General features: G+C 43.1%; 1 protein-coding gene across 2 annotated transcripts in view; it reads right to left on the bottom strand.

Annotated features, from left to right (window-relative positions):
- The window catches only part of LOC119651462 (uncharacterized protein DDB_G0271670), a 168,801-nt gene that overhangs the window by 125,380 nt on the left and 28,502 nt on the right, over positions 1–14,919 (bottom strand). Inside the window, exon 2 of one of the 2 annotated variants that reach the window (XM_038055069.1) lies at positions 9,732–9,856. The exons of the other annotated variant lie outside the window; for it this stretch is intronic. The gene's annotated coding sequence lies outside the window, so the exon portion shown is untranslated. Of the gene's footprint in view, positions 1–9,731; positions 9,857–14,919 lie in introns of those variants that run through there. 2 annotated transcript variants of the gene reach the window in all.

Raw genomic sequence — 14,919 nt, 5'->3', positions numbered from 1 at the left:
TGAAGTTCCAGAGAGAAAGGCCTGGTTTTGTGTTGTTCCCTTGGAAAAGTCAATTTTCCACCATTCACTGACCCCCAAGAGCCACTTCTAATTCCTATAGCTGAAGCTACTCAGGAATTTCAACATGTTTTATAGCATATTCGGAAATACAATTTATGCTTTCAAATGGCATCCTTTGAGCAACGAATATTGTAAAATATGATCATTTCAGGCCCACATTCAAAGTGCAAGGGCGAATATCATTAGATTGGTTCACTTCCCCCAAAACCCGAAGAAAATCCACAGTTTTTGCAAACATTCACAGGCATAACAACATCTGCCAAGTTCAATTAGTGTCAACTAAAAACTCAGATTGACAAACGCAAGTTTTTCGCAAAAGAGGCAGATTACTTGGGTCACATTACCCACCTGGACCTTGGAAAAAGACTAAGAAATGCAAATATATTATTAAGAAGAACAGTATGCCACCCCCCCGAGGACGAAATCACGCTTGTGAAGGAGAACAACCGCAGGAAAAATCATATCAGTCCTCTCCCTTCCTCACTGAAGAAGCGCCTCCTGAGGAAGCTAACTGAGGCCCTCAAGAAGAACAAGTCCCAGGAGGAGTTAATCCTGAGACTTTAAGCTACAATTGTCTCTTTGGAGGCAACCATCAAACAGATTTTCAGGAAAGCTGCCTCCCACCTTCCGTTCCAGAAGAAGAACCAGAGATGACGGATTTATCTGCCACCAATAGTTCAAAACCGGTTCCTTCCACGTCCAAGACACCATCCATCAACAAAAGAGCCCCCTTAACCTACAACCATCAACAATAGTTCCACTATTAGTAATAAGAAGGTAAGTCGAAATATTCCTCCACTCGTGATTGCTGAGCCTCTCAATAACTTTAAATCTATAAAAGATATTATTTACCATGCCCTCGCTTTCTAATCAGGTAATTTTCATCAAATTCTGACAAAGGCGCCTGAAGATTATTCTACAGCTAAAAAAATCCTGATGGAGAACAAAAACAAGTTCTTCACCTATACCCTCCCCACTCAGAAAATAGAAAACCTTTTCTTCAGACGTCTTAACGTTTCCTTCTCACCTGCTGAAATTACAAACGAACTGAAAGCACAAAGGGCCTCCTACGTCATCAGCGTCAAACCTTTCGTCACGACTTGGACGAAGACCATGACCGTCCAGCTACTAGCTGATTACTTGTTCTCTGAACAGCATATTTCAGGCAGCAAGGCTATACAGCACGTTTTGGTACGATTCAAAAGAATGCGGAATAAACAGGTGTTGCAGTGTAAAATCTGCCAACGAATGGATCACGCAGCAACGAACTGTCACTATAATTACCGCTGCGTGAAATGTGACCAGGTCCATGGTGTGCGTGAATGCTCCAAAACACCTGAGCCAGCGCCAAAGTACGTGAACTCCGGGGGCAACGATTACCCCGCAAACTACCGTAATTGTCCAATGTTCATCCGAGTTGTGGTGGGGAGGAATGCTGAGAAACGAGCACCACCCTCCCGTCCTATTCCAACTCCCAAAACAATCACAAATCCCGGTTTCACAGAGTCATCTGTATCCTTCGCAGATTATATCGCTATTTAGAAATATATACTTTCTGCAATCCGCTCATCACCGTGACGAAATTCATTCTCTTGTCAAGTAAATCCACTATACAATCTTAAACCTTTTTACCAATCACATCCACAAACGCCTCTCCAACAGAGAACTGAACCCTGATACCTGCAGAGAATTCAAAAAAACTAGCCCTCGTCTAGGCAAATCGGCCCCAACAAACCACTATCCTTCCGCAAAATATTTTCACTCCCGAGAAGGTGAACATCCTAGCCAACCATTTCATTCAAACGCACCATTACACCCTCCACATTCGTGATCAACACTTCGAAAGTGTTGTGAGCGAGTCCACAGATCAATTTCAATCCTTGCCAACTTTTTACCGCTCTAATCCTAGCTGAAACCTTTTCTCTCAACCTCTTATCCATCCCGATGACCATGATGATGATCCTCCCATCCACTTTGTCAGCCCAAGTACAGTGGACGCTGTAATTTCCGTCTCCAAAAACAAAAAAAATCAATGGGGCTGGACAAAATCCCTTCCATAGTTTTGAAAAAATGCGCTCCCAACATTTCCACCACACTTGCCTTTACCATTAACCACTGCCTCCTCAACGCTTAATTCCCAACCGATTGCAAAAATGTCCGCATTGTTCCCATCCCAAAAAAGGACCTTAATCTACTTCCTCCTAATAGCTACAGGCCTCTCTCAATCCTATCTTCCTCCACCAAAAAATCTTCCATTGGACCATTAAATCCTTCATAAACGAGCGCTGTGATTCCAACAACACTTTGCCCGAGTTCCAATTCACCAACTGAATTAAACACTCGGTTGAGCACGCATCTCTTGCCTTCAAGACTGATGTCCTTCTACAGCACCTTTGCTCGTCCTATAACTGCTTCGGCATTGCTCAGGGCTGTCCTTTCTGCAACCCTTTTCTCCCTGTTCACCAGTGACATCCACAAAGCAACCCCACACCCGTGTCCTATCCGAATCCTTCAATACGCGAATGACCTTATTTTATAGTTCCAACAAGGACATCTCCCACGATGAAGCTCGTCTGAGTTCTTATTTAGATGAGCTTTACCATTATTTCATCCATTGGGAACTTTCCTTAAATCCCGACAATTCCGAGACCATCGTCTTTCATAGAAATGACGACGAAAATGTGTAGTGACATCAGAACTTTGTCACTCAAAATCCATGACGATCCTATCCCTACTGTAAAAGAAGTCACATACCTCGGAGTGACAATGCCTCTCCTACGTCCCTCTATAATGAAGACACAAGGTCATGCAACTGGTGCCTTCAGGTCCCTATCCTAAAATACAATATCCCTACTTCCAAAAAATTAAGCTGTTTTGTTATAAGCAGCTTGTCCGACCACTCCTCATTTTCGGCTTCATTTTCTGGTCCGATAGCTCCCCATCCCAAATTGAATGACTCCGCTAAAAGAGTGCAGAATCTTTTGCCGTTGCACTTTTTCGAAGTTTTATAGCAACAGCGGAGCAGCCTCCTTTGATTGGATTGCGTTAGTACTGCATATCGGCTGTTGTATTTTTGGGGTTACTTGTGGAATTGTCGCGTACTGGTGTGTTGTATTTTTCAAAGTAGTTTTTGGAGTCTAACTTCAGTTTGTGATTTTCCACGGGACGCCCAGCAAAAGAGGGCGGTTAAAATTGAAGAAATAATGGAAAATCTTTGTAAATTCACGCTAGAAAAGCGGAGTTTTTAAAAATTTGAGGATGCAAGGCAGGAGATTTAGCAGATCTACGATGAATTCCTTGAGAGAATTCATCAGTCGAACCTGCAAGGTTGGTTCGCAAGGAAAGTTCAATCGACGATCGTCTACGAAAAGAATATTTTCAGTGATTATCATCATCATATGCTCCATCGTGGATACCAATCCACGTTTCGCCCTGAGACCTATACTACTCTTTGACCGCCCCTATCCGTAATAACCCTAAATTAAATGAATAGGGAACCTTGAGGGGACTCGAGGAAATGAGAGATAATGTTGAGCAGTCGGCAGAATTAGACCGCACTGAGGTTCCAAATCGTTTGGATGCCAGAGGCTCGAGTGCAAAATTTAAGGGAAACAGAATCCAAGTCGATGGCAATTGGGGGGTGCGCAATACAATGGACTAAATCCCCCAATTAGAGTTCGATGGACCGAGGCTACTGATTCGTGAGGATATAAACGTATATCATCCTATAGAGAATTTGTCTTCCTGGGGTTATCGGCCAAGATCTAGTCCTCCAGTGACAGAAATCCCTGTATTTCAGGGAGATATTAGTCACTATGAATCGTTCAGAAGTTTATTCAACTCGGTTTATAACGGCTCCATATTGGTAGTGCGAAACGTCACATGGTGCTCCAAAGTTGAGACGCAAAGCGAGTAATATGGGAAAAATTATGCTCAAGCTTGGGATCTGTTGGATCAACGATACAGAAATCGACGAGCTCTGATATAGAAGGAAGGATATAGAAAATGTTGACTTCCCTCAAATCTCGCAGAAAGATTCCAGAACGTTAGAGACGGCCCTTGACACAATGCGATCCGTGATTCAGAACCTTCTCAAAGCAGGATATAACGCTGGATGGATGGATGTTTTGACCTGTAGGGAGTTTGACACGGCATTGCGAAATCCCAAAATTAATGAGGTAGACCAGTTTCTTGAGAGCAGATATTTAGTAATGTCTCCCTGTTGGGAAGGGATGTGTGGATTGCAGCAGCATGACGACCCCAGAAGCAAAAAAGATGCATAAAGAAGTAGCACTTCTCATCAGCTCAAGTGGAGAAAAATCGTCAAATTTAGAAGTCATATTACCTCCGGATGTCCAAAATTGACAGATAGCCTCAACATTTGTCAAAGTAGCGTTGCTTTATTTGATTCTGTTCGTTAGAAGTCGTGATGTGCTTTACAATAAAACGCACAAACCAGTGACCACGAATTAAGTTCCTTTTCTGGAAATTCTCAATATTAACGGAGATGCGGGCGTGCATCATGTTTTTTTACAGCACCCGATGCAATGATATGTTCCTTGGAAGCGACAATGAGTCCCGAGGTCTGTCAGCCAACGTTTTGGATGAGACCATCTCCGGATCATCAACGTCCGGCGAGACCATTTGTCTGCCAACTGCTAAAAAAAGAGGACGACAGAAACAACGTTAGCTACCATAGAAGGCATCGTTTCTAGGATTAAAAAAAAAAAAACGTAACGTAAACGTAATGGTAACATACGAGGTAAGTTCAGAAAATAACATTTTCATTTTTTTATTATGTTGGTATACATGCCCTGGAAATACGATAAAATTGTCAGCTGTATTCTTGTTTATTTTGTCTGTGGTAGCCGCTGTTGTCAGACGTGTTTACATGAGCTCAGCGATTTTCGTTAGTTAAAAAATGGATCAAAGAATTTGTATAAAATTTTACATGAAAAATCAAATTAAATGTAGCAAACTGTGAAACAAAAAGGAATGGTGAGTCTGCTATGAGTAAAACCAGAGTTTACGAGTGGTATAAGCAGTCAGTCGCGCCGGGTAATAATTTAATTCGTAAATTCGCAATTAGTTCATTGAATTCACTGATAAGTAAAAAGTGCTGGAGTGGAAAGAAATTCTAAAGCCAACTTTAAAATCAACATATTGTTAGGACGGAAGAAAGCGGGCACGTGGAAAAGTTAAGAGTCTAAATGTAGGGACTGGGATATGGAATATGCAAATTGAAAGTTCAATGCAAAGGCACAACGTGGAAAGAGAATTGTCAGTAACAACTTCAATTACATTCAAACTGCTAGAATTGAGTTTTCCTAGAATTATTAGGTTGACAGCAATGAAGCGGGCGTTAGTCAGTTCACTGCCAACCATCGACCGAGACGGTCCAATGTACAATCAGTGTCTACCGCGGTGTTAGTGAGTGCGTCAGTGTGTGACATTCTGTCCACAACAAGACTAGAATTCAAGTGAAAACAAAAAAACCGTCAAGTTAGTGAAGAAAATTAGAACAAGTGAATAGCAAGTGGAAAAGACTATTAGCGAAATCGACGCAACCGGGTTCACGAAGGTGACCCGGAAGAAGCGGCGCAAGGCGACGGACAACCCGGCAGGCGAAAATCAGCCGCTAAACTCCGACGACGGAATGGAGACCGCGTCGGAAGTTACACTCTCCAGCGACTGCGAGTCCGACTCGCAGACGAACTCAGACGGGACGGTCCGAAGTTCCGTATCCGTCGGCGAGATCCGCGAGTCAGTTGCTCTGTGCAAGCAGAACAAGCTGCTACTGAGGCAGCTCAAGGAAGCCCGCGGGGAGAACCGGCATCTGGCGACCGTCATCAAGTCGCTGGAAGCAACCATCGCCCGAACCTTCGGGACTCCCAGCGCCCCTTCGGCGCCTGCTGCGCCAACAGCGCAGCGGCGATGCGAAGAAGCGGCAGCCCGCCGTCGTACCGAAACCGCCAACACCTAAGCCGCAACAACAACAACAACCGAGGCCAGCCACTGTAGCCCCCGGAAAAAAGGAGGTAAGTCGGAAAATTCCTCCATTAGTAGTAGTCGAAGACGCGGCTACGTTCAAAAACATAAAATTAAATATATCCCGTGCCCTCCCCAACAACTACCTGATAAAGAAATCAGGTAGTTCCCATCAAATCCTGACCAAAATACCGGAGGATTACAATACCGCAAAGAAGGTCCTCGTGGAGAACAACAATAAGTTCTTCACGTACACCCTTCCATCGGATAAGACGACCAGCCTCATCCTACGAGGCCTCGATTCGACGTTCTCCCCTCAGGAGATCGTCGATGAATTGAAAGCTCAGGGAGTCTCAAGCACCCTGAGCGCGAAACCCTTTGCCACCACCTGGGCAAGGACTAACAACGTGAACCTCGACTTGTGGTTGGTCACGTTCGATGCAACTTTTAGCGAGGAGCAGCTGCGCGAGGTGAAAGCCATCCAGCATATGATTGTTCGCTTCGAACAAATCCATAACAAACAAGTGCTACAGTGCAAGAACTACTAGCGCATCGATGGTTCGATGCACGGTCGAACTAGAATGGGGATCAGCTCCACCTGTTCCTCACAACCGGTGGCGGGCCCCATCCCTTTAAACGATAGGGTTTAATTTCGAGCCCTATTCCCGCAATGGTAAAGGATGTACTCTCTCTCAAATTCCCTCCGTCTAATGAGGGCATTTCGATATCATCATGCAGAGTCGGGTTTGCTAGCCATACTCCCAGAGAGTAAGAGTGTAAAGAGGATATATAGAAGGAAAAAACATGTCCGGCTTTTCCACTTTTGTTAAAGTGTTTTCTAATCATAAATAAGTTGGTAGAGTAATTATCGTCCCAATGTGTAAGGGGGGCTACAGATGGGGCCACCCCCGTGCCCCTCAACCCCTCTCGATAACAATTCAGATAGATGCAATAGCATTTTAATGGAATATGTTACTCATATCGTTTCCAATTTGTAACTAATGTTTGAACAAAATTTCGCAGTGTATGGGAAATACGATCGCACAACGCGACGTTGTGCATCGCTCCGTTGCGCAAGTTGTTTAACAGTGTATGGGGCCTATTAAACATCGGTGATGGAAAAGTGGCTATAGATGAAACTGGATGTGTACAATTACTGACCGATTTCTGCACAATCGTTGATTCGCAAGATACTCTCATTGAACAAATATTTCTCGAGTGGCTTGCAGAGCAATTTTAGCGGCAAAAAATGTAGACGTTGACAATTTTAATCTGAAGATACAACAGTTGTTGCCAGGGAACTTGGTATCATACAAATCTATTGATACAGTTTGCGTTGCCAGCGAATGAAGCCAACATTTTAAATGGCAAGTTCCGAGGTGAAAATATAGTAATACCACGGATTCCTATTATACCTAGAGATGTGCCAATTCAATTCAAACGTATTCAGTTTCCGATTAGATTGGCATTTGCAATGACTATCAACAAATCCCAAGGTCAAACGATGTCCGTTTGTGGCTTAGATTTGAGCACACCATGTTTTTCACGCGGACAATTATATGTGGCATGCTCTCGAGTGGGTAAACCATCCATTTTGTTTGTGTTAGCTAAAGATGGTCTAACAAAGAATATTGTTCACGCTATAGCATTAAGAGATTGATATTGTTCGTTAGTGTTACTGTCGTAATTAATTAATGATATATAATTTTAAGGAATAAATTATAATAGCTTAAAAATAATAATTTTTGGCGTTTGTTATTTTTATATTCCCTCATCGTTCACAGCGCTCCATGCCTATTTCACGCATATACCACATTCTTACACACTTACAATAAGTTAGTTATTTTTTGTCTACACTAGAAATTACCTAGAAATAATTTATATGGCAAAAGAACGTTTGCCGGGTCAGCTAGTATGAAATATAAATATGTAACCGTATTCAAAGAAAATATGAAATATAAATATGTAACCAATGTAATACGTTATGTTCTTAAAAAAAAAAAGATAAAGTTACGAATAAGTTTTGATATGTACTAGGCAAGCCAATCGACTTTCAATTTCATCGAAACGGAAAAAAAACATCATTACCCGGAAGACGTCGATCGGAGATCTGCCAGGGAAGACTGCCGATGGAAGGGTTTAATAAAGCGCTACGCACCACTTAGGGGTTTTCGATTGTAATTCTAATCGAGAACACACACGCGTGGTTGTCCTTTAATTCGCCTTTAGATTATATAAGAAATTTAGAAATAGAACAGTCAAAGTAAAATATTGTTTTTTGGAAATTAAGTTTTTGAAAGTGGAAACACGAGGGTTCATAATAAGTCCAAGAGTTCAAGAGTTGAGCAACGACATAAGTAATAGTAAGAAATCTTTAGCTTTTCCTTTTCAGGATTTCGAATACCCTATCGTTCCGGAGCTAAGTTTCGGCAGCCCGGAACGAGAGCAACCACGACCATCAAAGTTAAATCCAGGAGCTATTGGGCGAGCTTGGCCTACGCCCAAGCAGAATAGCCCCTGGCCGAGGCCGTCTAGGATATCGCCGAAACACTGGGCAATGATATCTGATCGACGTACAGCCTTATACCGGACATCAGAGGCCAAAAATTGATTGACAACACAACAAACAACAATTGGAGTGTTATCGGTAAGAGACACCCCAACCTTAAAAACACTGAATAGTATTTGCAATTTTGGTATCATTATCCACGAGTTCGTTAAGGAAACCAAAGCACCGCAACGTCTCGAATCGCAGCATAGTGTACGTCATCACATTTTAACAAAAGGTCTACCGTGCCATTACCGAGCTCCTCGTTTATCACCAGAAAGATTCCTCTACGCAGAGCTGGAGGATTGGAAATTGAATTTCAAGCCGATCTTGGAGAATATGTGGGGACTACAGACGGCTGAACGCTATGGAGTAGCGGTGTCCGGCCCATTCCAGATGCACTTTTGCAATTTAAAGGAGACGGAAATGTAACAGTCGAACCTAGATTGTGCTATAAGTACATTGGACACCGCGCAAGTTATGCAGTTATGCAGAAGCGGACAAGCACAAAGACAAACATAAAATGGTCATGACGCAACCGGGATTCAAACCCTGGGCACGAGATCAAAAGACTGACACTCAACCAACTTGCCCATCGCACCGTCCCATTGAAGATGAAATGCGCGAAAACAAGCAAGAACGAGAAATTGTTTGGATGCCGTATGGTCCTCAAAAAAGTGAACAAGAAATATAGTTTTTTTAGTTCTCCCTGACTGTAACTTCAATAAACTCACCAATCAGATGGGTTAAAGTGAAAATATATTAAATTTATCTGTTATTTCGAATGTAGTCCCTCTGTATAATAGAGGTAGCGCGACGAAGTCAATTTTAAATTTTTAGCTTTTCTTTATCATCACAAATCGTGTTACTAATAAAAAGGTAAATACAAGTAGTTCGTATCACGCCCTTTCGAGACTTACACTATCCATCGGACGCAATTTGCTATTGCGATATATTGTCTCTCAAGTAAAGTTATGTTAAAGTGCGTCGTGTAATTTATTTCGAGGAGCTTTTTTTCGACGAGAAACCTCAATAAGATGATCCACGTATCGATCGAATCATGTAATGGTTGTCTACATAACTGAAATATAGAAAAATAACCACAATATCATACATGCTCGCACAAAAACAATACCTCTCTCTTCTCCCAAAAATCAAAGAATCCCTTATATGATGCAGATGCAAAAAGAAAATTGCCTCCGATCAAACAATCAAAGCGACCGCGCGAAGCGCCGACGACTTCAAAATAATTATTGGAACCTATAAAGACATGTTAAAGAAATTATTCAGCATCTTAAACTCCGCCCTCCATGCCATCGCCTCAAATAAGGTCCTCTTATTTTCGTCAGTTTCATTCAACTTTTAAGGCAATAACAAGTGAAATTGCTCTATATGTCGACAATGCTTGTGGAAATGGTGGATGAGCAAATTCTTTCGTTAAAATCTGTTCGAAATATTCCCGCCATCGGTCCGCGCCGCGGCTTGACGGTCTATAAACAAAGTAGCGGTCTTATCATTAACACAACAGAAATGTTCAATATCTCGTGTGGATTGGTGTTGACTTTTGACAAGTCGATACAGATCTCTCTCGCGTGACGAGTGTCCAGTTTATCGTAAAGATATTTGTAGTCGGCTGCTCGGGTAACAGCGATTGCTTTCTTTGCTTCATGGTTCGCATTCTTATAAATTTGCCAATTGACCAGCATTTTATTGACAAGAAACTTATGATGGAGGCATTTCTTTTCACGGACCAGCATTTGGATATTGTCTGTTCAAAGAGTATCTCAATTGACGAACGTAATGGTTAGTAATCCCGTATGTGGGAGTATTTCTTCTCCTTTAGCACTATTTAAATTGAGGCGGACCATTGTGATACTGGCATTGCTTCAACGGTAGCTTGATTCGCAGGACAGCCATCAACGTCCAGTTGAGGTGCGATGGTCTCATAGGAAACGACTTTACTGTCAGTGACGGTGAGAAAATGGCGACGTCTTATGAGAATATAGTCAATTTTGGTCTTACTGTTCCCACTATAAAATGTAAAAGATAAGACAACCGTTTAATAAACCATATATTGACAAGTACAACGTTTGCCAAAATAAAATTCAAGTTCAAGTAAGAAAACTACAACAATGCAGTAAAATCACAGAAATTGTATTTAAATAGTTATTATAAAAATGTGGTCTAAAGTCAAAAGTTTGCTTTGACCATCTTTGAAAATAGAACTGAGTTTCAAGTGGAGAGTTTAGATATAAATAATCACAAAGAACACGAAAAAAGAAGGAGTTAGAGAATTGAAGCACGTATTCTGATAATAAATACAACAGAGCCTGTCGAATCCTGAGGTTGATTATCCGGCGTTTCGAAGTTTCGAAACAATTTTTAGCCATCTTGCTTGCCCGATTTAACCGCACCAGATGTATTTTTATGAGGTCATTTGGCATGGCTTCAAATCGCGATTGATAATTAGTTAAATAATACTATGGCAAGACGGTCTACGAAAAATAAAGACCGCTAAACAGCAAAGAATTCTGTTCTCAATCGAACATTTGAGGTGCATCATCGAAATATATTTCTCAAGCAATACAGATATAAAATAGAGCTGAGTCATTGTTGCGATTCCCAGGCGCTGACCATCAGTTTTAGCAAATATATTTCATTGGTGATGGGAATAGCGAATTGAATCATTGCGTAGAATACAAGAACGAAAATCTTGAGTGACCTGCATTTTCATCAGCACAATGAATTGATCAAATTGTTCAAGATTGCTCTGGATCAGATGCCCACCGATGGTCATGAAATTATAATAAGTGGTGAACCTTATACACAAGCAACTCGATTTGGCCAGGATTGGTCAGGAGTCTGTTCAGTCATTTATTGTGCATTTGGGCGACGAGGAGCTACGCTTAGATGCCCTTGTTCAACGTTTTTCGGATCAGGAGGAGCTTCTTGAAACTGATGCTGGAGAAGGAGTAGCTTGTGACGGCTCATTGGAGGTTGAAATTCTGCGTTGTCTCTCTGTGTTCGTCGATGCTTCAGACAAAGCGGTAAGCGCCACCCTTTACCAACGGATGAAACAAACCTGCCAACCGTTGAGCTTCTTTTCGACGCAACTCAACCCAGCACAAAAGCCCGACAAAGCGTCCGCTCGTCAACTTCGGCACTTGAGTTTTATCAAGCAGTTCCCTTCTGATATTCAACACGCGTCCGGAGAAGACAATATTGTTGCAGTCCCAGCCTCGGTCGATTATATGGCAATCACCGAGGCAATGAAAGACGACGGAGAGCTTCAGAACCTGAGGGTCAACTCCAAATACAAGTTCAAGGAGTTTCCTATTTTCGGCTCAAATTCTTATTTACTATGCCAGACTTCAGATAAGGGACCATTCATTCCAGCCGAATTTCACGGGGAAGTATTTCATGCAATACACGATCTTGCGTACCCAGGCATCAGGACAACGAACCTGTGGCGCGGCAGGATTCGCAGCATTCGAAATTTATTTCGAATGTTGCGAATGCGAACGGATAGATGGCGCGGATCTATCCACTTTGCGGAGCTCGCCACGGGAGTGGAGGAGCGGCGAGAAAAGTGTGCCATGAGTTAGGGGCAAAAAAGAAACACATGAAGCGAGACTCTCTTCTGCCTCTAACGAGCATACAGTCACAGTCACGCAAATTATTTAATAAAGTCACACAAATTATTTAATAAAGTCACACAAATTATTTAATAAAGTCTAATGGTTAAATATATGCCAGCACCGCAGCGCCAGACGTTAGCATCACTGCCGCAGCCACCATCGTTGCCGCCGCAGCCATCACCATCTCAAACGTAACTGACACCAGCATTATTGCCGCATCAGAAATTCAACGAGCGCGACCACCTTTCAACATTGACAGCAGCAACTTAGGTTATAGATTATTTGGCAATCAATCTTCAAATTTAATTGTTAAAAGTTAAAATTGTGATAATATTTCAATAATAATAATTGAAAATCGCTGCAAGAGACGGCGTTAGGTGTTTCACATCGCGGGTTCTCCGTTTCCTTGGTGGTGTTTTTGGTCTGCGCTGGAGAGCGTCCGCTTCGGTCGTCATTTCTCTGTTCGTGCGTGCATTTGTGGGTGCGGCCTGCCGTGTCGGAGTAAAATTCACCGCGTTTCATCATAAACTCACCGGGTGTTCATTGAAAACTATTACTTTTTTTTTTGTTGTTACTCGAGATGTCGTTTGACAGTAAAGACGCGGCAGGCCCATCGGACCCGCAAGTGACCGCCCTCGCCGTACGCGTTCCTCCGTTTTGGCGGCGGAACCCGGAGCTGTGGTTCGTGCATTTGGAAGCGCAGTTCCAAATGTCCGGCATCACATCGGACGCGACCCGCTTCAACTACGCGGTGGTCGGCCTGGACGAGGAGTCTATTCTTCTGGTGTCCGACGTGGTGAAGTCGGCATCGTACACACAGCTCAAGAGCGAGTTGATCAGGCGCCTGTCGGCAAGCGAGTCGGCAAAATTAGACCACTTGCTGGCGGGTTTAACGTTGGGTGATCGAACTCCCAGCCTCAAACCGGTTAGTTACTGCAAAATACTTCTGGCCGTCCAAGAACAAGGACGAAAACTCTTGGCCCAGACAGTACATCGTGTGCCAGAAGTGCAAGATCAACAAGCACGTACGAAAGGAAGTAGGCGTATTCCCTAGGTCAACCAAGCGCTCCTACACCATCCATCTGGACAACATCGGCCCTTTTCGAGACTCACACGGGTACAAGTGTGGCGCAGCAGGCTTCGCGGGATTCGAAATTCATTTCGAATGTTGTGAATACGAGCGGATAGATGGCGCACCGGCACTCTCCACGCATTTTGGAACTCGCCACAGGACTGGAGAGCCGGCGGTGAAAAAGTGACGCTGGGTTGGAGACGGAGGGACCGCAAGGAGAAGAATCGGTCTCTCCTGCTCCAGCCGGCGTGCGACGCGCACGTAGGTGTTTTCTGTCTTAAATAAATAATAATCTAACTTTGAATTGTTACCGCAGAAACACAAATATATAATATAATAACTAATTCTATCTACTTCGATATTTGAACTTAAACCGAAACGAAAACGTATCCCTAAACAAATATAAGTGACGATATCATTTTACGTACATTTTCATTCGCAACGGCTTTTGCTTCATACTCTTTGAGTACACAATCGAATTGCTCCTCACTCAGCTGCACTGGGGGCATCGGCGATACTTGCATATGCTGGTGGTAGTGGACAATACACAAGTATTGCCTCACAATCATCGACAGGTACGCGGTGAGGCAATACCTCTGACTGACATTACGGCGCAATCATGTGCCGAGGCCCTCTGTCGAGAGTGGATTCCGCGGTTTGGTGTAGCAGCCGTAATCATCATAGGCCAGGAAATGCAATTCGAGTCTACTCTTTTCGCGGAGCTAGGCAAGCTACTTGGCTTCAACGGCATCGGAATACTGCATACCATGCACAGTCCAATTGGATGTTGGAACGTTAGCACCGGATGCTAAAGGCCGCCTTAATGGCTCACGACGTCGTCGTCGCGGTCCTTGCCTTTCGTCCTCCTCGACCTCCGCACAGCCCACCAGAAGGAGTCCACGACCGGCCCCGCGGAGATAGTGTATGGGGAGAATCTGCGCCTCCCGCCAGACCTTGTGCTGGACATCAAAGCAGAGTTAAACGCCTCCGGCATGCTGCGTCTGCTCAGAGAAACGGTTTCGAAGCTGGGACCGACTCCACCTTCCCAACACGCAACATCGAAGGTCAACACCCCCAAGGGCCTAGAGACGTATTCACAGGACCCCTTTAAAATGCTGGAACGAGGCTAGCACTCGTTCAAGTTCAACATCCGAGGCGGGTGTTACATATATTAAATATACATATGTAACTAATAATGTAAAGTAAATTTGCACCAAAAATCTACTTTCACAATCGTTTGCAATTAAACACGCGTCGCGACCTTTGCAATTAACTTTGTCCCACGGTCGTTCACATTACGGCGGCATACGATACTCGCCAGCGGAAACCGCATAACATTTTCACAAGATGCGTTTTATAGCACCTGTGTGAAGTAAAATGTGAGTAACGCTAAGGTAGTATTTTTGGGGCAAAATTATTAAAGAATTCATTCAGTGTTGAGCTCTCGTTCGAAATGGAGCAGTTAAGAAAGGAAAGAACCTCCAAATTATATCTTATACTAAATATTATATTTTAATCTTTTATAAACACTTAATTATATCCTTATTTTATTTTTTCCATTCAATTGACCTATCGGTCCAAGCACACATATATATAACACGGGCCCAAGTGGG

This window comes from Hermetia illucens, chromosome 3 (genome assembly GCF_905115235.1).
Source record: "Hermetia illucens chromosome 3, iHerIll2.2.curated.20191125, whole genome shotgun sequence".
NCBI lineage: Eukaryota > Metazoa > Arthropoda > Insecta > Diptera > Stratiomyidae > Hermetia > Hermetia illucens.
The sequence above is the reverse complement of the archived record's forward strand: the minus strand, read 5'-3'. Positions and strand labels throughout refer to the sequence as shown.